This window comes from Lampetra planeri, chromosome 39 (genome assembly GCF_965212315.1).
Source record: "Lampetra planeri chromosome 39, kcLamPlan1.2.h2, whole genome shotgun sequence".
NCBI classification, from domain to species: domain Eukaryota; kingdom Metazoa; phylum Chordata; class Hyperoartia; order Petromyzontiformes; family Petromyzontidae; genus Lampetra; species Lampetra planeri.
The window spans coordinates 9,043,666-9,068,203 of record NC_136145.1 but is presented as its reverse complement, the minus strand read 5'-3'; the positions used below and the strand labels follow the sequence as shown (position 1 = coordinate 9,068,203).

At 44.3% G+C, this 24,538-nt stretch overlaps 1 protein-coding gene across 2 annotated transcripts in view; it reads left to right on the top strand.

The window, feature by feature from the left end:
- LOC144731598 (semaphorin-6A-like) overlaps positions 1 to 24,538 on the top strand; it is a 146,721-nt gene that overhangs the window by 4,582 nt on the left and 117,601 nt on the right. The window lies entirely within an intron of this gene.

Below are 24,538 nucleotides of genomic sequence, written 5' to 3'. Positions count from 1 at the left end.
TTAAATGTTGCAGCATTTAACATTCTGCACGGAAATTGTGATTGACACTGACCCACCGAGGTAATAGACAATTTTAACAAAATATCCCAAACAAGGGTGTATTGAAAATGAATAATGCAGCCAAGCGTGGCCTTGCTAGATAAATAAAGGGCATTGTTTTTTTTTATTATTCGTGGAGAACCACATGGGCAGGTAGCCTTTAACAACAGCAAAATGCCATAACAGAAAAATACGCTTGATTAATAACTATTGGCCAGCAATGGAAACTCCAAAAAAATGGAATTAAGAGAATGTAACATATGCAGTCAACATAGCAGTTGGTGAGTTCACTACCGAGCCACCTTATGATTAATGCGTAAAAATCCCCTTCTCCATGGGCATCTGTTTACTTCTGCAGGATGGTATATAACGTTAATTGTAAAGGAGGACATCAAATCCTGTAATACAGGGGCTTTATTTCTAGGTAGCTGGTAGGCAGGATGGTTAGCGCTTGACTAGTAACCACATCCAGAGTGCGAGTTATACGCAATGCGGTGAACCGGTTTCAGAAATATTTTCCATGTTGCCAACGCAGACTGACCTGGTTGGCAAATAAGCCCAACTGTAATGTCATTATGAGCGCAGGTAAACGAAGTATTGTCCGGCACCTTCTTACACAAAACGGCACATTGGAAAATTATATGCAGATAGCTTTCTCAAACCTATGCAAAATACATTTACAAATGGCAGGCTTAGGTATTGAATTGCAATCAAGCTTTTATGAAGTTTAATAAAATACTGCAAATCAGTCAGTTCACAGAAGTACATGTCAATGACTGTTGCCCTTCAAGAAGAGTGTAGAATTTTAACATTGACGTTTTCTGGAGCGAGTCTTCTCATAAATGTACAAGGTATTGTCTTTAAAAAATAATTACACAGTAATACAATGCAGATTTTTTTAATTTATTTAGCTGTATTAAACGTGTTTAGATTTTTGATTGATATTATTTTATTCCATAATGTCTACACAGGTCCTTTTTTCAACCATAAACTGAACCATTCATTACTTTTTACAAGAAAACGCTGCCAGTTTGACCTTCTGGTGGTCCGTGTCGCTGCTAAATAATACATCAGCTGGGGTGTCGCCGCTTAATTTTTTATTTGCGTCAAAAGCCGGCAGTGCCTCCTCGCTCGCTCGCTCGGTGTGATGCAGGGTTCCGCTGAAGCTCAGAGATAGCGGACCTTTCTTCCCAAATTCCAACAGACGGTGGATAGAAGAGATAAATGGATAGTTACATGTTATGGCCAAAATGAAATTCTCCACTGACGTGACGTTATTAATCGATTGGTCTTCCGAATGTTTAAAGGAGGGGGGTGGTGGGCGGTGCATTTTTTTTGTTAAAATTAGATTAGCAGAGCTATCTGGTTGTGCACTAGAACGTGTACATTCAAGTGTGCATACGCATTGGGTGGGGTGGGAGGTCGGTATGGTTGTTATTGTAAATCGAACTTTTGTTTTACCCTATACTCTTTGGTTCTTTCAGTAAAGTCACATAGGTATAAAATAGAATAAATCACGACGTTTCGGGCGCAACACAAGCGTCCTTTTGCAAAAACCCTTGGCATGTGCTGTCGAAGTATTCGGTACGCGATAATTAAGTGAAACCGATTAGTACGTTCATGATCTGTGCATTGAATCTTACACGCAAGAATCAATCATTTACAGTTCATGCCAATTATATGTAGTTATGTGCTCACGTTACTTTCATTCTAATGGAATAAACATACAAGACGGACACTTCATATTCACCAAAAGCTGTTTTTTAATCAAATAGTGTTTTCAACTCATTTGACAATTCGTGGGATTGTGGTGGGTGGAGGTGACTCGTTACATGCATAAGAAACACCACGCGGAGTTTATTTGGAAATACATGCTGCGTAGGCACAACAGCTTGTTGTTTTACCCTGAAGGCTTATCATTTCAAGACCGTGATATGAAATGCTGTTAAGTAGATTCATTGAAAGATGAAATAGTAAGTGCACATGTGGTAGATGGAGCTAGGTAGTTCAAAGGCGCAGCCTCCTACCGAATTGAATGATCTGTGATAACATTTTGTAATGTGGTATTATTCAATAATGATGAATGGAAATGTTCTGCGCACTACCATTGTTTTAGAATTCAGTGCGAGAAGTGACAAAGTAAAAGTGCATTGGTAAATCAATACACAATGAGTGCAGGAGTTGATTTGTTTTAATCCCATTAGTTATGAGCAGTGGTGTTAAGATTCACACTGTAACACTTGGCACAAGAACTGAGTGGCTGGTAAAATGCCATAAAAAAAACCTTCATACAAACCATATTGTAAATGGATTTCCTTTTGTTTACCCAGGTGAATTCAAGCGGATGCATTATAACTTGCAAAGGAAATGACACATACTGAATATATAGTCAGAGTAATACTTAATATAGTTTTATTCGTTATCGGCTGGGTTTTTAAGGTAGATTTATTTTCATCATCAGATATAAATCTATCCACTGCTGGTTGAAGGTCTCCCCATGTCAATATCTTTCCTGATGGTGTTTGCGATTCCACAGTCCATCTGACTCCTGCACATTACGTGATATCATTGCTTCATCTCCACAGATGATGACTAACACGCACATCGACTCACACACACATCGACTCACACACACACATATATCGACGCACACACATATATACTCACACACACGCGGAACTACACACACACAAACATATGGATTTACACATGGACTTACACACGCACATATTGACGTACAGACACATATCGACTTATATACACACACACACACGTCGACTTACAAATGCACATGGATTCACGCAGACACACATTTCGACGTACACACACACATCGACTGACACACATGAACCCACACACACATCGACTTAAACACACAGATACAAAGACTCATACGCACATGGAACTACGCACACACATATGGACTTAGACACACATGGACTTGCACACACACATCGACTGACACACACACATCGACTTAAACACACACCGCACACACACCGCACACACACCGCACACACACACACATGGGCGTACACAAACATACACAGCGACTGTCACATACACACTGACGCACACACACACGGACTCGCACAGACACAACGCACACACATATATGGACTCACACGCACACACGGACATACACACGCACACTCTAACTTTTATCTAGACTAAATAAGTTTGTAAATAATAGTTTTATATGTACGTAACTTCATTGAAAGTAGCAAGGGAGAGGGGAAATGCACGCGTGTATAATAAGTAATTAGGAGCGACTGCGAGTGTGTTGCGCCATTTTGGTGCAAACATTTGCCGCGAGCAAGAGCGGAAAATGAATGAAAGTCAACGAATACAAAATAAACCTCACTTACCTGTAACTATGAGCAGATGCGCACCAATCAAGCGTAATTGACATAACGTCACTGCTCAACCTCCGTACTGAGGGGGCAAGTGTAAATATGATAGAATGAAGACGTAATTGAGTATATTTATTGGTTTGCCCTCTGTGCAGTAAGTGATATTGCATGGCTGCTTATGCCTCAAGAGTATCGAAAAAAGGCTATTCTTCATACACATTGGTTCATCCCTGTAATTAAATCGTCTTTCCTATAAAAGTCAATTTGTAATGAGTAAACAGTCATGGTAATACATGTTTGAAGGGAGCTGTAAATCTGTGTGTGTTACGTTGCGCAGTGTCCACACGAACGAGAATTCCCCTCTCCCCCCCACCGAACGTGTGCGAGTTGGTAGGGGCCCTCCCCCCCCACCGAACGTGTGTGAGTTGGTAGGGGCCCTCCCCGCCCCCACCGAACGTGTGTGAGTTGGTAGGGGCCCTCCCCCCCCACCGAACGTGTGTGAGTTGGCGTGCTTCCTGGGTACTTTGTTTAAACGTCAACCCCACGGTTTGCAAGTCAAATCCTTCGCAAGTTTCGGCCACACACATACACAGACACACACAGAGAAAGACAGACAAACAATGCCTTTTGTAAGTAAGATTCCAATCTGCCTTCAATAGTTACCCTATTAACTTGTGTATAATCCTTTGGTTTTTGCGAATTTCTCATGAGCCAGATTTTGTAGACTTATTTTTTAGGTTCCTCAATCAAATCCCGGTGAATCCTGCCCATCGGTTGTTATCATGACTTTGCTGTCAGCAAATCTGAGATGACTTGTCTTCTCCTTTCATGGTTACACCTTTATTTTTCTGATCAAATATTGAGAAAACATCCTCTCATATCACTGTGGAATACACTTGATGTGAGCATATCTTCATGCCTGTAATTTGTTATTTAAAGTAATCTCGGTGTAGCAGGTTCTTTATGAATAGTTTTGATCATTTATATTTGCTGGGCGGTGGTGGCGCACGCCTGTAATCCAGCACTGGGGGCGTGGGTTGGTGTCAAACCATCTGGACTTGTGTGAAAACGAGCTTCATAGCTCATCGAATTTTTCCAGTCTAAAGAAAAGATTCTGATTATGAATGGTCATGAAACTCTCTTCCTGTGGGTATCGTGGTGCCATTTCCTGGCTTCCCAGGAGGTGTTACTATAAGTGTGGACTCATCTTCATTTCTCCTATCTGTATGTGATAGTATGATGCACGCATGGCTTTTCTGCAGGTATAAACACTCGTCATGAATTGGCGGAAGACATTAATATGACCCTTATGGCGGGATCCCTGCGTCCCGAATAAACGGAAGTCAAAACGTCATTAATAAATGTGTTTTTGGCGATTCCGTCCCACCACGCACATGAATGCCGCGACCCACCTGGTGCGGATCATTATATTGTCATGTCGTCCAAGCGCAGTGAGGACGAATGCGCAGAAGAAACAAAACGTTGATTAGCGCATCGTGTAGAGCTCGTCTAGAGGAATAGATTGCCGTATTGTTCGCCTTCAATAGACATAAAATGACGTCACAATGCGGTTTATGCGAGAGACGGGGCTTATGGGACCCCGGGGTCCTGCCATAAGGTTCATGTATCCGCTTCTGTGTTTGGTTTGAGGCAGTTCTATGAATGACTGTATAAAAGCAATATAATATATACACTATATATTTATTAAGGCCTTGATTAATAGGTCGGCGCATATTTCAAATCTTTGTAGTCTCTCTATTCGAAAGGATACATTTCATTACTGACTTTCATACAATACTACTGAGATGGAGGATTATGTGTTTGGCAATAAAGATATATCAACTCTTAACCACCGAACTTTTGGCCTTTTTTTAATCGAGCAATTGACATCGGACAGATAATCTGAAGGTGGACCTGGGGACACGTTTAATCTATCAAACGAATAATTTTGATTGTGTAACAAAGTGCTATTCGGAAGGTGGGGGGGAATAACCAAAGCTTAAATATTTAACTCTGAAAACCACAGCGATGTAGTCTTTGTCTCTCATTCCATCAAATTGTTGGAAACATTGTGTGTATTTCCGCAGGGACGAACTTATGCAAAACAAGTATTGTTGACAGAATAATTCTGTGGTCTTCAGTCCTGGGAGCTTGGCACTATTTAGAATTGCAATGAAGATAATTCACCCGCTTGGCACCGGGTTTCTGATGAACGGCCTTCGTGTGAACCTTGCCACTGAGGAAGCAGAGGCAGCTAATTGAAAGAGAGACTGTGAAGTCTTGGCTCATCAGGGGGCTCATGGTGTAATTGGATTTTTTGTGGTGGTATATAATTGTGAATGCTCCAGGGTTGGGATAAAATACACGAATCATACCTCAGGCTGCAGTAAAGTAGTAACAAAGGTTTTATTAGCTCTGCATATACTACAAAATTTCGAACAGGTTTTAGTGAGAACATTCATTTATTCAATCATTATGGTTCTGTAGCTTCCGTGCCCTACATTATTTTACGTCAATCTTGAGAATGTGTTGGCGGAGCATATTCAACATTTTAACAGGAAACTGTAATGGCATTACAAAGAATTAATTTATATTTCTAGAAATTGCCTATATTGATATGATAATGTTATAAAAAAAGTATTTATAGTTAATAGTCTGAGTCATATCTGATTTATACATTAGTTGGATTTTATATTGAATATGATTCATTATAGAGTAAGAAAAACCCCGAATTTGAATAGTTGTAAGAGTTTTTCTTGAACCTGCTGAGCTTTACAAGTTTATAACATTTCATGGCCGTATACAAATAAGGATTCTCTTTCTTCTTCTTTTGAGACCCTTTTTCTTTTACTTTTCTCACCATTTTGTTTTCTTGGTCTTGTGTGCCCATCATGGGGCCCTGTGTTTTTGCAAGCTCCGCACGCCCCGGCTGACTGTGCGTATTCAGGAAGGGCGTTGAGCCGTTTAGCCCCGGCTATCACGCGGCCAGCTAACGTGGCCAGTGGGGAAATGAAGTGGAAGAATTGATAGAGTGCCAGAGCGCCGAGGTGCACATTAGCAGTATCTGCTCAAACGGAGCAAAGAATTGATTTGTGGAGTCATGAAAAATATAAAATTGAAGGGAAGAAATCACCTGCAGCGGCGGTCAGCAAACTTAAGATGTGTTTTTTTTTCCCTCGATGGAAAAGTTTTAAGGGGACCGTAAATAAGTAATATGTTTATTTGAAAATATTTCCAACCTCAGGTTTTGTTTTACATTTCATGTTCAAATTTAAATTGCAGTAAAATTTTCACTTTTCATAACAATGTTTGTTCAAAATTTCTGCATTTGTATGACTCTCCAGCTAATATCAATTGACTACAAGAAAATACGGCTTTCTGGCCATTATAACATCAGTCATTGGATGGAATCAAATCGTGTGCAAACACTGTCTTAACAAAATATAAATGAAAACTGTGCAAAACAACTCAAACAAAAAAAACTAAATACATTTGTGTAATTTATATCTGTACCGTTTGTATTTAAAATGGGACGTTCATTGTATTGTATTGTGACAGTGTGACCAAGCCTGTCTGTAACCTAGGAACATGCATTATAAATCAGCTCGCCGATTCAAAAACCTCCCACTGACTCTTCCTTACACTCTCTTGCCTCCTCTCCACTTTCCCTGTCCTGCCTCGGTACTCCATTGATTCCTTCTGTTTATTATGGCCTGGATTGATAGCTGTTTATAGATGTACAAGTGTGAAACGGTAACTCAATAAATGGAAAAGCAAACGCCTTTGTTTTTCGGTTTTCAAATAGCGCGTCTCATACTTAAATATAAATGTTAATGACCCCGTTTACTCACCAGTGGGGATAGCATTAGATTTGTTTTCCTGAATTGTCCTCAGTTTGTGTTTAAATTGGTGTGCACTCACTGGTTGTTTGCCAGACATGTAAGCCTTGTAGAAATCTACCATGCCATCTCTGCAAGGTTTATTTCTTACTTTTATGTTGACTGCAGCATGCGTGGGACATCTAGGAGCCACTGACAGTTCAAACAGTGGAGTTCCCGTTCCAGGGCACTGAAGTCAAATGTGGAGTTTTCACTGCCACTGAGGACTGGGCTCTGGGTGGCTCAAGGATAGCCGCTGGCTGACCCAGGATGCCACAGATCTCCAGTCGGTTTGTCCCCTCTCTCAATTTCAGTAAGGCTCTTGGAACTCAGCCCGTGCCAATATATCTTCCCAAAAGCCTAACCCCAAACCTCTTGCCAGGTGGTGGATGCAGTTTTTTGAATTTTTGTATCTTCCCAAATGTGATCCCAATTTTTTATTGGCCTCATGTCCTGAGACAAAGAACGTGTTTGGATGTTTTGCAGAGGATATTATCTCACTGTTAGAGAATGGTCTCTGGAAGGAAATATCACAGAACTACTTTGCATTACAAAATTCATTTCCAGTGACCTATCCACATTTGGGGGCACCACTTTCCCACCCTCATAAAGAGAGTAATGCTCATTGCGTGACAGTCAAATATATATGAAATGCCAGAGCTGGAATTTAGCCAAAATAAGCAAGAAAATTTTAAAGTTAAATGTTTTGATAAGTCATGGGTGACTGAGCTGAGAAGATCGGCGTATCACAATTGAACCTGGTTAAATCACAGAAGACTGAAACCTAGATTCAAACACAGGTTTTCAGTGGTACCAGCTCTGACTTCTGTGATACCGGGCTACCTGGTGAATACTATATATTTTTCTAACTGAAGATGAGGTTTGAACAAAGTTCACTCTGCATGGATTACGCTAGACGACAGCATTTTTCGTTAATCTGCATTAACATTTTCCGCTCTCAGAACACGAACGCAGCCTGAAAGCATGTTCAAGTTTGTGAGGAAAGCCACAATGTGTACACATTTGGTTATGATTATTACACTTGTTTCCCAGGAAAGCCTCACCGAGTAGCAAGACTGTCAGGAGGGTCCTTCCAAGTTTTCACAGTCGTGGGCGATTTTTGTTGTGTGTATTCCATTTGGGTAATTTGTGGGCAATTTTTAGCTTTGGCATGTTTGGCCCAACATTGTATGTTTTTTTTAGCTCTTATTTTTATGTTTACTCCGTGACGTCATGACCGGCACTATAGTCGGCCCGGGTAAAGGCGCATAATTTAATTAGATGAGGGAGCCTGGTTTTGTAAACCATTTGGGGATTTGTTCGGCCAGTTGCCTTAGGAACGTGGACTCTGCAGCCCAGCCCAGTGCCAGTGTTGTGCTAGCTTCTTTTCCCACTGTTCATGGTAGGAGGTAGCCATTGCAACTTGTCTCTTTACCTGGCTCTCCATTCATGACGTCTCCGTTCATGAATTAACGCGTGTGTTGTTGTTACACGACGCTTAGGGATCAGATACTCTGAAGGCACATGTACACATCCATCCACTGGTGGATGGAGAGCTATGTCCGCCGTGCTCGTAGGGATTATTTTACTCCACCTTACCATGCTGGTCAGTGCGGGTTGGTGTTGGTGGGTAACATATGCATAGGGAGCATAGAAGTGCAGTATAATTACAATGGATTTCGTTGCACTACCCTCTACTGACCACGACGTAGCACAGTCCTGCACCCGCCTATGACAACTTGGGCATGCACGCCGAGGACAAGCTTGGCGGTGACACGGCCTAACGGTAGCTTGCTCACTACTTGTTGCACAGGTTTGAAATTCAGTGGCCGCCCTGATTATTACTGCGGGTGTACAAACGATCATACTATTACGTGCCATCTGGTTCACAGTGGACATTAAAGATCCTGTGACATTCGCAAGAGAGAAAGGCATTGTGTGTCTGTTTGAGGGATCAGATTTCCCAAAATTCTAAAATTTTCTAGGATTATACATAGCAATCAATGCCTCCGACTTTCAGACTAATGCTCCAGGTCATTTGTTTAAATGAGGCTAGCCTGGTCTCTTGAGTTCTCGCCTGGTTAAACAAATGAAACTTTACGTGGAAATTTGGTGGTCACCTATCCAGTACTGTTGACGATCAATCCTGCTTAGTTTCTGAGATGTGAAAATATCGTGCAGATTCCAAGTGATTTGGTCGGAAGGTACAAATACCGCAGTGGAAACGTTTAAACCCTGATACCAAAAACAATTCTATAGTTTTTACGAAGTGGAGAAATCATTGGTGTCTCTGTATGGAGAAACTGAAAAGGAACACTGTGACTTTCCATCCATCTCCGTGGTTGGAATGCGAATGCTGAGCTGTGCCGGTGATTGACGACGAGCCTACTGTGGGTAGCTTAAAGCCCCGGTGCTGTTTGCCAGGAAGAAGCCAGGGAGTGGAGTCGTGTTGATCAAAAACAAACACCTGCTTCGAACTGGAGTCCATTTACCTGATATCCCTTTGCATTGGCAGCTGCAGGCTTTTTTGCGTGGATTTTCTTGGCACAGGTAGAGCATAAACACAATTTAGTAATTATTTCTGACTCGCGTCACATTGTGTTTTCTGTATAATTTATGCTCTGGTGTAGCCCCCGAGTGTAGTTGGTTACTATATAGTGCTCTGTTTGAAAATTTCAGCCAAGCTTAACATCGTTGCAAGTTGTTATGATACAAATGCTCCATTTGTAGCGTTGACGAGCTTAAGACCTAGCTTACAAACAGACACTGATGGAGACTTGTGTTGTCCTGGAAGAAAAATCTTCTGGAATCACTGACCTGGCTATGCTTTGAGTGCATGGGTAAGGCGGTCTTAGTAATGCACTACACTCACGTGCTTTAATAGTCTCGCCACGTTTTTTGCCACCATTCTTTTTTTTTCTTAATCTCGTGAATCGATATCGTTGAGGGCTGCAGTGGAACTTTCTCGTTATAATCGATGTCTGACAGCGCCAGGAAGGAATAGGAAATATTTTTACGTTTTAAAATTTAACGGGCTTCTGCTGGCTGTGTGCGGGATTACGTTTTATGCCTGAAAGTGTAAAAAATGCTGCAAAAAAGTGCTGCGACATCATGATTTTTGTAGGTGTTTTGTTGGTGTTAAACACGATTTCTCAATCTTCTAGGATCGCTGAGGCAGAATGTTCCTCATTGGAGTCACTCCATGGTAAAACATCGTTCTGATGACCTGAATGGTGACTGATCGATTTCTGCCATCTCAGTCTGTACGTGCTGATAAGTCTGGACAGTGGCAAGCACAACTTTCACTGTTTTCCTGCATGATTTTACAGTGGGGTCAGTTTCCTATTGCTGAGACCTTCCACATGACTGTGGTTGGGAAAAAAACTGTTGGGGCTACATTCTGAATTGTTTGCCGTGTAATTTTTTTTAAATATTTCTGCTCTTTACATTTACTTTTGTAAGTACAGCGCTGTTATTCAAAAGTTTTAACAATAAGTTATCTGTTCCAAACAAATGAAGCATAAAATCAATCAATTGTATTATTTAGACACACATGCTAGTTTTATTTTTGTATTCTCTGTACTTAAATTATTTCTTTCGTTTTATGGAATTAATGTAACAAAAAAAAATCTGGTTCGTTTTTTTGTTGTTGTGTCAGCCCACTTGTAATTTGCTGGGTTTTATATGGTTTGACACATTGCAACGAGACAGCAAGGGGAGCAATCCCAACAGCCCAACAGGGCTCTCTCACGCTGCTTTTACTGCACAGGGATTTATGTGCCTGGCGTCACAGTGCCAAGACGCGGGGAAACAAGAGGCAGCACCATATAAAGCAATATTGAACATTTCCATTCCCCATCTGTTGCCTGCGCCAGATTTTCTGTGTCCTGTGTGCTCTGACCTGCTGGCGACAGTTGAATCAACGCCATGTTAGAGTAACAAAGTGTTCAGTCTTAATGCATGTGTTTGAATAGCTATGTTTTAAATGTGAACGTGTAGTGGCCTTTTTGTCAATCTGCACGAGAGCCTGCCCGTGCTGAGTAGCTCATGGAGCTTTATTTGGCCATACTACAACCACGTTGGTTATAGCGTAGATACGGTTGCATAGGAGTACAGTACAACAATGGATGTTTCCTGCACTTGTTTCTGCCGTCCACCGTACAGTCCTGCAGTCACCTTTATCACATTCCTGCGGAGGGAGCTGGTAGGAACGTTGGGTTGCTCGGTCAATGGCCAGGGTCAACGGCGGCATGGTGTATTCTGCAAATATGCCCGACTTTGAGGGCGGGCACAAGCCAGCGTGAGTAGGTTAAACGTTGAGTTTTATAAGGGCTCCACGGGGTGACCAGCCCCTCTCAGCCCAGCCCCACCCCTCCCTCCCACCCCCCACCCTCCCCACCCAGCCCCTACCCACCCAGCCCCACCCTCTCCACCCAGCCCCTCCCTGCACAACGGACGGACGGACACAATGCTCCCCTGTGGGCTGGTGTAACCAGGAGGTTCCTACCAGTATCACTTTATGTGGTAGTTGACCATCCAACCACTTTCCAGACTCACACCCCCTGTCTATCCTTTTTATATCTGATGAGCTTGCACTCTGGTTGATTTGTTCCCGGACATTTTTTCTCTCAAATATTCACAATTTTTGTAGTGCATATTGTGGCTTGTATTTATCTTATTCCTCCTGCGAGGTTTACAGTACCGCACCCAGATTTCATTATTAAAAAACGAGACACGTGCAATTATGCTTTCATTTTATTCCTAATGGTGCCTACAGCTATGGGAATCTGGCCATTAGTAATGCTTTAGGTTCTGCCAAATCCACTGTTTGTTGAATATAGTTTTTATGTTTGTGGTGCATATGATATAAATAGTAAATGCACACTAAGAATGGGGGAGTGTGCAGTATTATATTTTTATTTCTGTGGTCTTCTTTTTCTGGACATATCTGGCAGTGTGTAATAATGCAGTCAACAGAATGTGTATTGAGAAATGTTCAATGGAGTCCAATTGGTTGCTGTGCAAGTTTCAGGCAAATTTTTCGGTTTTGAGCTTGGTTAATATTTAATTTCTGTAATAAAGGAAAACTTGATGTTGTGATGGGGGAATACTCAGTCTGCAAACAGCTTGGTCCATGTGGGAAGCATGTTAAATATTTAGCAGGTCCATTCAATCAACCCAGGCTATAACCGTTAGGGAAATTTGGGCATTACTTTGCTGATGCTGGGAATCATTGGCACAAGCTGACAAATGATGTATGGCACTGTCACCTTAGATTCAGGGAATTAACTAGATCTTTTAGACATTTTTACCATCTCACTTTAAACATTTTTTGCTACCTCCTGAAGTTGCACTCAAATAATTTCAGCTGCCAATTAATTGACAGGTTTGCTTGGCAGTTGCCAAGTTAACATATCTCATGCACAACTTGTGAAATCTGCTATCAAAACTCTTTAGTGCTATTACATTTTCATCTTTAAAAATCCTGGTTTAGCGTATGCACACACGTGGTCGTGTAAGCTGTACGCTTGTAACGTGTACATTATACATGTGGCATGGGGAGGCCCTCATCTAGCAGTGGGTTGACAAAAGGGTTGTAATATGCACACTTATATAAGTTGTATGCTAATGTTACATTTAGGCTCATTAAGTAGACAAAACTGTAAAATCAATATAAAAAAGCTAGAAACAATACCAACAAGGCAGTAAAAACACAAGGCAAAATGTGCATCCATTCTTGAATCAATCACAGCTCTGAATTTCTGAATGCGATGAATCATTGCATACCAGGTGCTTTATGGATTTGTTTTGATTGTGAGTTTGAGGGTGGCACAGTGGTAACACTCCCCCCTGTTGTGTATGGGTTTCTTCTGAATTTTACAATTTCCTCTCGTAGCTAAAAAATATATTTATAATGTCGGTGGTATTGGCCAAACATTTCAGCGCTGAAATATTTCCTGCAAATTACTCCCTTGGAATTACACAGCAGCATCACCCCCTACTGCACGCAACTTGGCAGAATCCTCCTGAAAAATAGTCATAGGGCTCAGTGAGGCTTTCCTGGGCAAAACATAAATAATTAATAACAACAATAATGAAAATGACTTAAAGCTTTCGTGACTGCAGGAATTCATATTCTTTGGGTCTTTCGGTAAAGTCACGTAGATATAAATAATAATAATAAAATAAATCACTTTATTTTTTTCACTTTATTGTTATTTTTTTCTATCTACGTGACTTAACCGAAAGACCCAAGGAATAATAATGAAGATGTCTCGATATTTGGTTAAGATTGTCCTATAATAGCATACTATTGCAGTTTATCAATGCCTGCCATTGACTTGCTGTTAATAAACTTCATTACTGCACGTCTCACCCAAAATGTGTTTCACTGAAAGAACAACAACTCTGATTACATCTGAGTATTATCCTCTCATCCGGCCAAGAAGATATTTTGCAATCTTTGAAATCTCACGCATCATGGAAGGAGTTTCCGACAGAAGTCGAGCAGAAGAAAAATATGAAGCACGCTTCCTGCTTGTCTCCATGTCCACATTCTCAGTCTTGTTCAGAGTAAAGGAGGAGGACAAGAAGAAGTGAAAGAAGACGGTTAAGAGTACAATAAGTGTGAGTAGGAAGGAAAGCCTTAGTAATGATGGAAAATAGTCAGATGTCAGCTTCTTTGACCTCAAGCTCTTCGTCCCACACCTCTCAATGGCATGCTTGATGGAGAAGGGCAACTTAATCTGGCTTGTCTGTATAGAGGACAAGAACTTACAAAACAGCCAGTTTGCTTTGGGGGGTGTGCAGTTACAGCAAGACACACTTTCTGTTGCTCGGGATGAAATCCTCGTGACCACAACATTCAAGAAAATCAAGAAAAGCATGGAGTTATCTCTCTTCTCAGAGGACATGCCTTCTAGGTCTGCTGCTCTGGCACTGCATGAGCATGTGCTGCAGGTCATATGCAGGGAATGGTACAAGCAGTTTAAATCCACTGAAGGTGTTTGAAGTTGATGGAATATCACCGCACCATCAGTGATCTGCATAAGATGAAGTTGGCATTGCTTCCAATAGTGAACATCCCTATCCTGGGCTTTGCTCCACAGTGTGGATATCGTTGAGGACTTCTCTTAATTTCTGCAGGAGCCTGTGGACAAGGAAACAGACGGAGGCCAGAATGGATTGGTACAGCGGCAGTAATCTGCATCACGACTGTTTTGTATATTGTTTACGCCGGCAGGTTTATGCAAAAGATATTTAATTCTATTCAACCTTCTTCAGCATTGAGTGAAAAATATTCCAGTACCTTCGAGCCTTGGCCATCGAGTTCTATCCTATAATTAATAAGGGTCTGCGTTTGTATATGGGTTGTGATGTCTGCAGAAGTGGTTGCAGTTTCTTAATGATCCCTCTGGCAGAAGAAAGGAAGCCTAGCCGTACCTCAGAACATATCTGTGAAACACCATTTTAGGAAGAGCTCTTGTTTGGAAGAGACATCCTCGTTTAGGCTTGCCAACAGGAGAAGTTAAAGAGCAGAGTATAGAACAAATATTTGCTTGGTTTCTGGTGCACGTCTTTGATATGTTCCCATTGCCCTTCTTCATCACTTCCAAATTCGAGGTTTTATTGTGAGAAGTAACGGTTCTGAATGTCAGAGTTAGCCATCTTGGATTAAAGTAAAAATTCTAGATTTGAAGTTTTCGTGAATGCAAGGATCCATATTCTTTGGTTCTTTCGTAAAGTCACGTAGGTGATAAAAATAAATACAAATAAATTAAATTAAATCACGACGTGTTGCAATCGAAACGTCGTGAATTTATTTATTTTATTTTATTTTTTCACCTACGTGACTTTACCGAAAGAAGCATCTTGGGTTAAAGTTAAAACGTATATTTTTACATGCCAGTTAATATATATTCGTGCTTTACTAATTATATATCTTGGTGTTGTATTATGTGGCACATTTCCATGCTTTAAAAGTGTTTTGTTAGGAGTATTTGACTGCTATAAATATCCATGTGACGGGCAATATGTTGAGCTATCACTTGTAGCCAGGTCGCTCCTGAAAAATATCTATTTGGTTCAATGGGCATCATCTGGTAAAATTAAAAATAGTTTAAGTAGTTTTAGTTGAAACTGAATTTAGCCACGTAAAGGGTCAGTGTCGCTGAATAACTTCAGAAGTTTTTTTTTTATCTTTCCGTGGGATGAATGTCATGAAGAAATAGAGCACATGAACGGCTAGTTCAAGAAATAGAGCAAATACCAGTATTATCCTTTCTTGTTCTCGCCCTATTTCAGTGTCAAAAGGCTGCACGGCCATTTAGTCTCAAGGATTATTACGACACTTGTTCACACAGAAGCCTCAAGACTCTTTTTCAAGAGGCACCTGCCAAATTTTCCAAGTGGGGGGGGGTGATGTTGCAATGTATAATCACAATTGATTAATTTGCAGGTAATTTCTTAACATTAAGATGTTTGTCCTATACCAGTTACATTATGATTTGGTTCAGTGATTGGAGGAACCTGGAGAACCTGGAGGAAACACCAGCCATTGCAAACTGAGTCAGAAATCAAACTCAAATCCTTCTTACTATGAGGCACAAATGTTACCACTGCAACCACTGTGGTGTTTCAATAGATTCTAATAAATGTGCAATACTTAAGGCAGGAACATTTTCCACTTTTGTGAAAACCTTGCCAAATGTTGCCAGTTGACTGCTACTTACTACTTAGTTACCAGCAGACCTACAAAATAATGACGACCAAGTATCTGCACATTTTACAAATATTTTTAGCGAATGCTTTTACACGTGACTTTCATACAGTTAGAGCACCAGATACACAAAACATAATTAAATACATACATATGTTGGTCAACGGTTACATGAGTGGACCTCAGCCCATGTAGCCACAGAGCCATGTGACAGCCTCCTCCTCCAGCACGTGCAGGGCAACCAGTCTGCCTGGCACGTCCTGACGCATTTCACAACCGGAGACGATGTGCGCCACGGTCTCCTGCTCCCCAAATTCACACAGCGGGGCTATCGATGTTCAGAAGCGGTACACACCCCCTGGTCACACCGGAAGCAGTTCAACTGAACCCGCTGGTGCTTTGGGAGGTTGAAGCCAGGCATCTAGACAGACGGAGCACCGATGAGGTCCTTATTAGGCACATCCACGCATCTCTATTCCTTGCTCCAGGCAGTGCAGGCATCCCACATACTCAAGCCTTTAGGCTTTGGTAATATTGACACTGGGTGTAGGAACTTCAGATGCACAGGTGGAGGTTTGAAGGTATCGACGGGAAGAGGCAACTCCGGTGCCACACATACCTTGTCCAGCATCTTCGCCACTGCAGCTTGGTGGCAAATATTTGATGGGAGGATGTTGCCTTGTACTGGCAGCCACGGTAGTGGGGTTGTTCTGATTGCACCGGAGGTGGTTCTCACGGTGATATTCAGCTGAGTGTCCACCAATTTGGTGTGAGTTGACCGAGACCACATGGATGCACCGTATTCTGCAACGGAGTAGCACAGGGAGAGAGGCCTACAGTACATGGTGACCGGGCACCAGCACCCCATGTTGAGCCAGCAGCCAGCCAGGTGAGCAGATCGTTCCGTGAGCACAACTTGCCGGCTGTCTTCTTGAGGTGTGGACAGTACGGTGTCAGACTCCTGAACAACGTTACTCCAAGGAACACCAGCTTTGGATCATGTTTTATCAACTTGCCATTCATGCGCACTTTGAGCTCATAGGTGGATCTGGCGTTGTACAGTTGAAAGGCACTGCAGACGGTCTTGCTTGTACATGGCTGGAGTCGCCGTCTGCTGCAGTCGTCTGATACCATGGCCAGGTCACTGTTCAGGGTATTTTCCAGGCTGCTAATGTCAAAGGCTTGGGTTGTGATGCAGATGTCATTTGCCTCGACAAATTGGCGTGACTTTGTAGTTGGTAGGTCGTTAATGTAAATGTTCAAGAGTGTTGGGGTAAGAACACACCCCTGAGGCAGTCCATTTTTTTGTATCTGCAAGGAGCTGACCTTGTTGTTCGTGTTCACTTAGAAGCAGCGGTTTTATGTGCACATTCAAATGTTGTAAATGAAGGAGAGAGTTTCATGGTTTAATGCGGTGCTTGTTCTTTCCTTTGCAAGGAGTCTTCATTATGCTGTGATGCGCCACAAGGGGTATGAGCACAATAAATGTTTTTTTTCACAAGGCCCAGATTTCGCCAAGTAATAGTACGATGAGAGGTCGTCTGTTTTTCCAATGTAATGCAAATTGGGAGTCCAGTTGCCTTCACAGATAATCTCAGGGGAGATTTGAAATTACATTACTTCTCAATTTTTTTGTATGTCTGCAATATTTTGGTTATGAGTGTTGTCATAAACAGCGGTCCGTGTAGACTGGCTCTAAATTTAGTGTGACGGAACATGCCCTAAAAAAAATCGTAGCATGCATTAGCGTGAAATTATTAATTTTGTGTCACGCTTATAAAAATGTTTTGAGGACTGGATTCTTACCCCCTCGAATCATAGTTTTTAAATTCAGCATTCGTCCAAACGTGTGTTTGTTTACACACGGATTATCTTTACAAATGGAAAAAATAGCACATTTAATATGTAAATGTAAGTTTGTTTAGTTATTCAATGCAAAACGAAATATCAAACATCGTGAACCGCATTTAGAATCTTCAGACTTATTCAGCATTCCTTAGATGGAAATGAAAATTTAAAAAAAAACTTAGACCAAAAACCGGTAGAATTTAATGGCATTTATTATGCCATCTTGGACACTACATTAAACTTATCTTTAAATGAAATGATAATTTTTGTGCTTTAAAGCATAACATTTTAAAATTAAACTAACCATTCAATTGCTGAGTGCATTAATCATGAAGCCAATACAACCCAAGCAAGCCTTGACTCTTCATTGTCTTTTAATGTAAGAAGTAATTGGTAATGTTCAAAAGTTGATTTATTGTTAAGACTCATGAAATTGAAAACTAATTTTGAATCTCTTTAGTGCTCTCTTTTTTAAGTTTGTCCATTGCCTTCAGATTATAACATTTAAAAGCTTGGAACAATTTTGCAATGAAAAAGGTGATTTTTTTTGTGTGATGTTTTAGACCGACTGAAGTATTATTAGTTTCTTTCTTCCTGTATTGCAATTGCCAGGTGACTATCGGAAGGACACTTTTCGGGGTTAGCTCATTACTAAATCACGAATTTTATCTGCATGAGGACCTAAGCTTTCTGGGTAAATGGTGCGTCGCGGGGTTTTTTTATTGCACATCTGGCAGATTACTGCAAGGCGGTTAGCAGACTTTTTTTTTTAAAACGGAGTCCTTATATTTTACTTGAACTAAACTCTGAAGTTGCTGACCGGTTAGTGTCATAGTTTGGGCCAAGGCGATGTTTATGTGGGGGGAGCGTGCAGATTTATTTAAACTAAAAAAAATAATACTTCGACTGGCAAATGTCTGCTTCGTTAATGCATGTTAACAGTTGAAACATTGATTTTAACTGTTGATGAATGATTCTAATCTAGAATGGCTCTGGGCCATATACCAATAATTGTGGTCTTAGCACACTGCCTATATGTTTATCAAACCTCGTTCTATTTCCAGCTGGGAAATAAATTCATATGCCCCAACTTCCGTGAATCGGCAGCAATGCATTAGAAAAACTAATTTTCTTGTGTTCGTTTTATATTCACGGTTACCGTTTGTTGGTGCCTTCTTTTATTACACGGCATTACAGCAATTTTAGTGTTACTGTATAGATGCTTTTAGGTAACGTTTAGTTTATATAGTTAAATATAACATTTTATATTCGTGTGACACACGGTGACACTGGTCACCTTTCTGTGTGTACAGTTTGGATCAGTGCCCGCTTTTTGACTGCAACAAAAGCCGCCTTCTCATCTTTTTGTGTTCGAGTCTTGATGAAACGTTGAACACGTGGCCTGTGTTCTAACTCTGGGGCGAACATCGGATTGTGTAAATGGGTTTGCACTGACAAATTGGTTGTTCTGCACGTCAGTCTCAGGGTCTGTCGCGAGCCCACATCCGCAACCTTTTGGTAGCCACAGTTAAGACCTTTTTTCCCGAACATAATGTTTACAGTTTTCGTGTCCACGATGTCAAATTGTAACCTATTTCCAAAAGCCCGTAGCCAACCCTTTCCCTTCTTTGCTTTTTTTACATGTGTAATAAAGAACTCGGACGCTTCTCTCTGACTCCGTGTCCTTTATTTGGGTTCTTATGCTTTTCCCTCACGGCACTCCCCTAGAGACCCTCTGCTTGCAGCCCCAGGCTGCCGTCGCTATTGTAGCCTCCTTCCTCTCCTTGCAGACCCGCTGCTGAACTCTTTGTGCAGACTCCCGCTGCTGAACTGTTTGTGCAGACTCCCGCTGCCGAACTCCTCTTGCAGCCCCGCTGCTCCCTGCAGCCTCCTCGCTGCTCCTGCTGCTCCGGGGTCGGTCACCGTTGGCCGACGGTGCTGAACCTCGTTCTCTGTGTATGTGGCGATCTCGCCACTCACTCACTCTCCGCCCTGCGTGGCCTCACTCTTTCCCAGTCTCCAATCACTCCCCCTCCTCTTCCGGTTTCTCCCCTTATAGACCTGAACCCTCTCCCCCACGTGACGTAACTCCTCCCCCCATGACGTCACATCCGGAAGGTCGTTTACGCCCGCATTACACCACCCTCCCCCGTAGAGAAAATCCAGCCGACCTCGGCTGAACAACAACTCCAACAAGTAATGCGAGTGAAAAAGACCGAATACGTTAAAGGACACGAAGCATACAACAACAATACAGAAACAAGAACACAAAAGTTAACGAAATGTGAGGGATTTCGAGCGAGTGCGGGTCGCCGGGCCGTCCCGGACGATCGGCGGCCCTCCCGCTGAGCGGGAACGTGGCAGGGTTTTAAGAGCGACAGGATAGAGTTCGTCTGTCGCTATTGGAGGCCTGCCAACGTCCCGGTCCCGTATTCCTGACGGCCCAGCGTCAGAGGTGTCCCGCAATCGCGTCCGCGGCGGGGTAGGAAGGGCTGCGGGTCTCGGAGTTTCCGCAGCCGTGGTAGGCACCCCCCGAGCGGAGCCTCCTCCCTCTTGCGGCGTCACGGCCGGCTTGTCTGTAAAGGGCACGACAGGCGCTCTTGCAAGGTCAGCAGGCACAGGCAAGGGCGAGTCGGCAGCAACAGACCCCGCCAAGGCAACATGAGGAGATGACGCATCAGGTCGAGGGGCCACGTATGGTTTCAACCGAGATGTGTGTACGAACCAACGCCGAGATCCAACCCGAACACGCGCCGACTGTGGGTTGGGAACCTCGATGAGGCGAACCGGCCCTTGCCATGGTTTATGTAATTTAGGCCGCACCTGTGGGCAATGGAGCCAGGCCAGGTCCCCCGTTTTCTAGGGGCACTCCCCCTTTGAATGTCGAGCACACCGCTCGTTCCGGGCCTGGGCTTTGGCCGTAGCCATGCGGGCCCCTTCCCGTGCCTCAGTGACACGGCGAACGTTGTCCTGAATATAATCAGGAAGAGGCTTAGCAGGTCCCCTCGCTCCGATTCCCAACTGCACATTAATTGGCGGCACGTTTTCACGACCGTACATAAGAAAAAACGGCGAATATCCAGTAGCCGCATGCGGCGTCATCCGGTACGCCGAAAGCACCCCAGGGATATGCAAATCCCAATCTGATTGTTTTTCACTGACCGTGTGACACAGCATGGCGGACAGGGTCCGATTTAGCCGTTCAACCATACCATCAGTTTGTGGGTGGTAGGGAGATGTCCGTATCTTCTTAGTTCCGAGAGCCGCACACACTTCCCCCAGCAATTTCGAAGAGAAATTTCGGCCCTGATCCGTGAGGAGCCTCTCCGGCGCCCCCTTGTCCATAACGTACCCAAATAGAAAGGCGTCTGTAATGGACGCCGCTGACTGGTCGGGCAAGGGCCACGCCATCGGCCAGCGGGAGAGGTACTCCACGCCTACTAGCAGATACTTATTTCCCCTAGCGGATGGCGGAAAGGGTCCCAAAATATCTAACGCCACCAATTCATTAACTCGAGATACCTGAATAGATTGTATCGGCGGCACATATGGATGTTTAGGTGGCTTCCGGCGGGCACAATCGGGACACGCGCGAACGTGACCGACGACATCTGTCGTCATGCCGTGCCAATAGTAATCTCGCTGCAGCGTCAATAGGGTCTTCTGCACCCCCAGATGTAAAAGCGTGTCGCAATGCAGAGTCCTAATCAATTCGTACCGCAATGATGCCGGTACAACAAGACGCCAGCGTTCCTGTATCCCTTCCCTCCACATCAGCAATCCATCACGGAGAGCGGTTTCCGGCACACCCCCCGCACCGAGTCCCCCACTTGCCTTCACAGGTCGCTTACGTAACGTCACCAAGGAATCGTCCAACATTTGTTCCCGAATCCACACAGACCTCGGGAGACGCAAAATCCCATCAGCCGGTCCCCCATCAACCGGTCCCGGCTCAAGCGGAGCTTCAGGCACTTCAACTGCCAGCGCGACAGGCTGAGGGGGGTGCTGAATCGGTCCACACCTATGCGTCCCCGACGCACACGCGCAAGGGGATCGCTGCGGCAACCTGGAAAGCGCGTCCGCATTAGCGTGACGCACACCCTTCCGATGGTGAATTTGGAAGGAAAATTCTTGCAGCGTGTCCAACCACCGCGCCAACTGGCCGGATGGTTGGTCCATCTTAAGAGCATACTGCAAGGCCGCATGATCCGTGCGAACAATAAACGAACGACCGTACAGATACGGTCGAAATTGGCGGAGAAAAAAAACAATAGCCAAAAGTTCCCTGCAAGTGACGCAGTAGCGGGTTTCAGCGGGAGACAAAACTCGACTACCATACGCCACCACACGTTCCACACCACCTTTTGACTGAGACAACACCGCCCCAATGCCAGTGTCACTCGCATCCGTATCCAGAATGAAGGGATGTTCAAAATCCGGATAATCCAACGTCGGCGCCGTAGCCAATAGATCGCGCAGGCTTCGAAACGCCGCCTCCTCTGGCGGTCCCCAAGCAAATTTGTCTCCTTTTCCCGTAAGGAGACGCAAAGGCCTCGCGATTGTAGCAAAATTTGGAACAAACCTCCGATAATATGAGGCGAACCCCAAAAACCGACGCACATCCCCCACCGTGGCCGGGGTTGGCCAGTCACGGACGCACGCTGTTTTTTTCCGGATCCGTGGCCACCCCGTCCGCACTAACGATGTGCCCCAAGTAACGTACGGAGTGTTGCAGTAGGTGACTTTTTTTGGCTTGAATTTCAAATTAGCAGAACGCATCCTGGTGAATACAGCCTCCAACCGCAGTAAATGCTCGTCAAATGTGCGGCTGAAGACGATAATATCGTCTAAATATATCAGACATGTCTCCCACTGCAACCCCGTTAATACCAACTCCATCAACCTCTGAAAAGTGGCAGGGGCCGCATTCAACCCCATCGGAAGACAGTTAAATTGGAATAACCCCTGCGGCGTATGGAAAGCAGTCTTCTCCCGTGAGGACTCGTCAAGGGGAAGCTGCCAAAAGCCCGAAGAGAGATCTAGCGTTGAAAAGAACTTCGCCCCCGACAAGGCATCGAGAGAATCGTCCATACGCGGCAGGGGGTACGCATCTGCTACCGATACTTTATTTAATTTACGAAAATCTACACAAAATCGCAATTTGCCGTCCTTCTTAACCAAAACAACAGGCGCGCCCCATGGGCTGTTAGACGGAGATATTATGTCCGCAGCCAACATGTCATCCACTGCCCCTCGAACATGCTCTCGCTCAGCCGGACCCATCCGATGCGAGTTTAACCGAATAGGGGCAGCGTCCCCTGTGTCGATATGATGATAAAGCAACGAGGTGCGTCCCAAGTCCAAATCGTCGGAGCTAAACACATCAGAATAACTCAATAATAATTTACGAATCACACAACGTTGTTCGCCGGAAAGGGCAGAATTCTCCCCACACAATTCAGCGATCCAGCGATCATCTGCAGCTCCAGGGTCTGAAACACCTCCAACAACACCCCGGCTGGACAGATCATCATGAGCCGTAAACGCCGTAGTGGCATGTGCCACAACGGTACCGGCCGGCACACACACGCTTTCGGTACTCGCGTTAAGCACCTGCAAAAACGGCTGCTGATCTGGCCGGACAATAGTTTGCGCCCCAACTAGCGCCGATCCGCCCGTAATAGTGGCGGACGGCGACAACAAAACCCCAATAGCTCCTTGACGACCAGGCACAGGCTTCCGATATCGTAAAGGAATGAGCATCTGTGAGCCAGGTGGAATATCAACAGATACTTCGGACAACGCCTGCACCTGGGTGACAGGAGCAGGTCGCCCCCAGGGCGACGGTAGAAATGCAATTTTACGGCCCTCCGGTAACTCAATGCAGTTTTCATTAATTCGAATTAGAATGGGCATTTTGGCCAGAAAATCAGTTCCCAACAAACAAGGAACCGCAAGGGACCTCGAAATTAACACAATTCCCAAGGCCGACACTCCCCCGATAGATATGTTAGCGTCCACCTGGCCCACAATGCCCATGCTACCCCCGTTCGCAGTGACGCAGGAAGCGTAAGCCGGACTCACGGCCCCTGGTGGGATGTTCAAAAGATGGAATATTACATCCGAAATAATGGTCGCGGACGCACCGGAATCCACCAAAATACGTACGTCCACCCCTTGGATTGACCCAGGTACAGTGGACGAACCGGTAGCGGCCGCGACAACCCGCCGAGCCAACTTACGCCACTGCGTTACCGAGCGACAAGGCGCAGTCAATGGCCTCCCGTTATTAACAACACCCGGATCGCATGACAACGGTGATGAGTGAGGTGTCAAGCCTTGCCGGGTGTCTGGTGCGCACCGACTTGCCTGTGCTGGAGAATCCTTCCTTGGAGCGTCCGCTGTCGAGGCCTCCTGCTGGGGCGGACCAGGGACGCGGGCCCAGCAGTCCCTGGCGTAATTGCCCTTACGCCCACAGCGGAAACAATCGATGTTGTTGCGGCGCGCGGCGGGCACCCCGTCCCGACGCGGCCGTATCGGCGGCGCAGCCCGCGGCCCCGGCCCACCGCGGGCCGGCCACGGAGCAGAGGCGGCTGACAACTCCTGCGGGCTCCTCTCGTCAGGCACGTATTCTGCCTTCTTGGGGTCCCAACCCAAGGCTCCCCCCTCGACGATGGGCCCACCCGTCCACGCCGTAACTT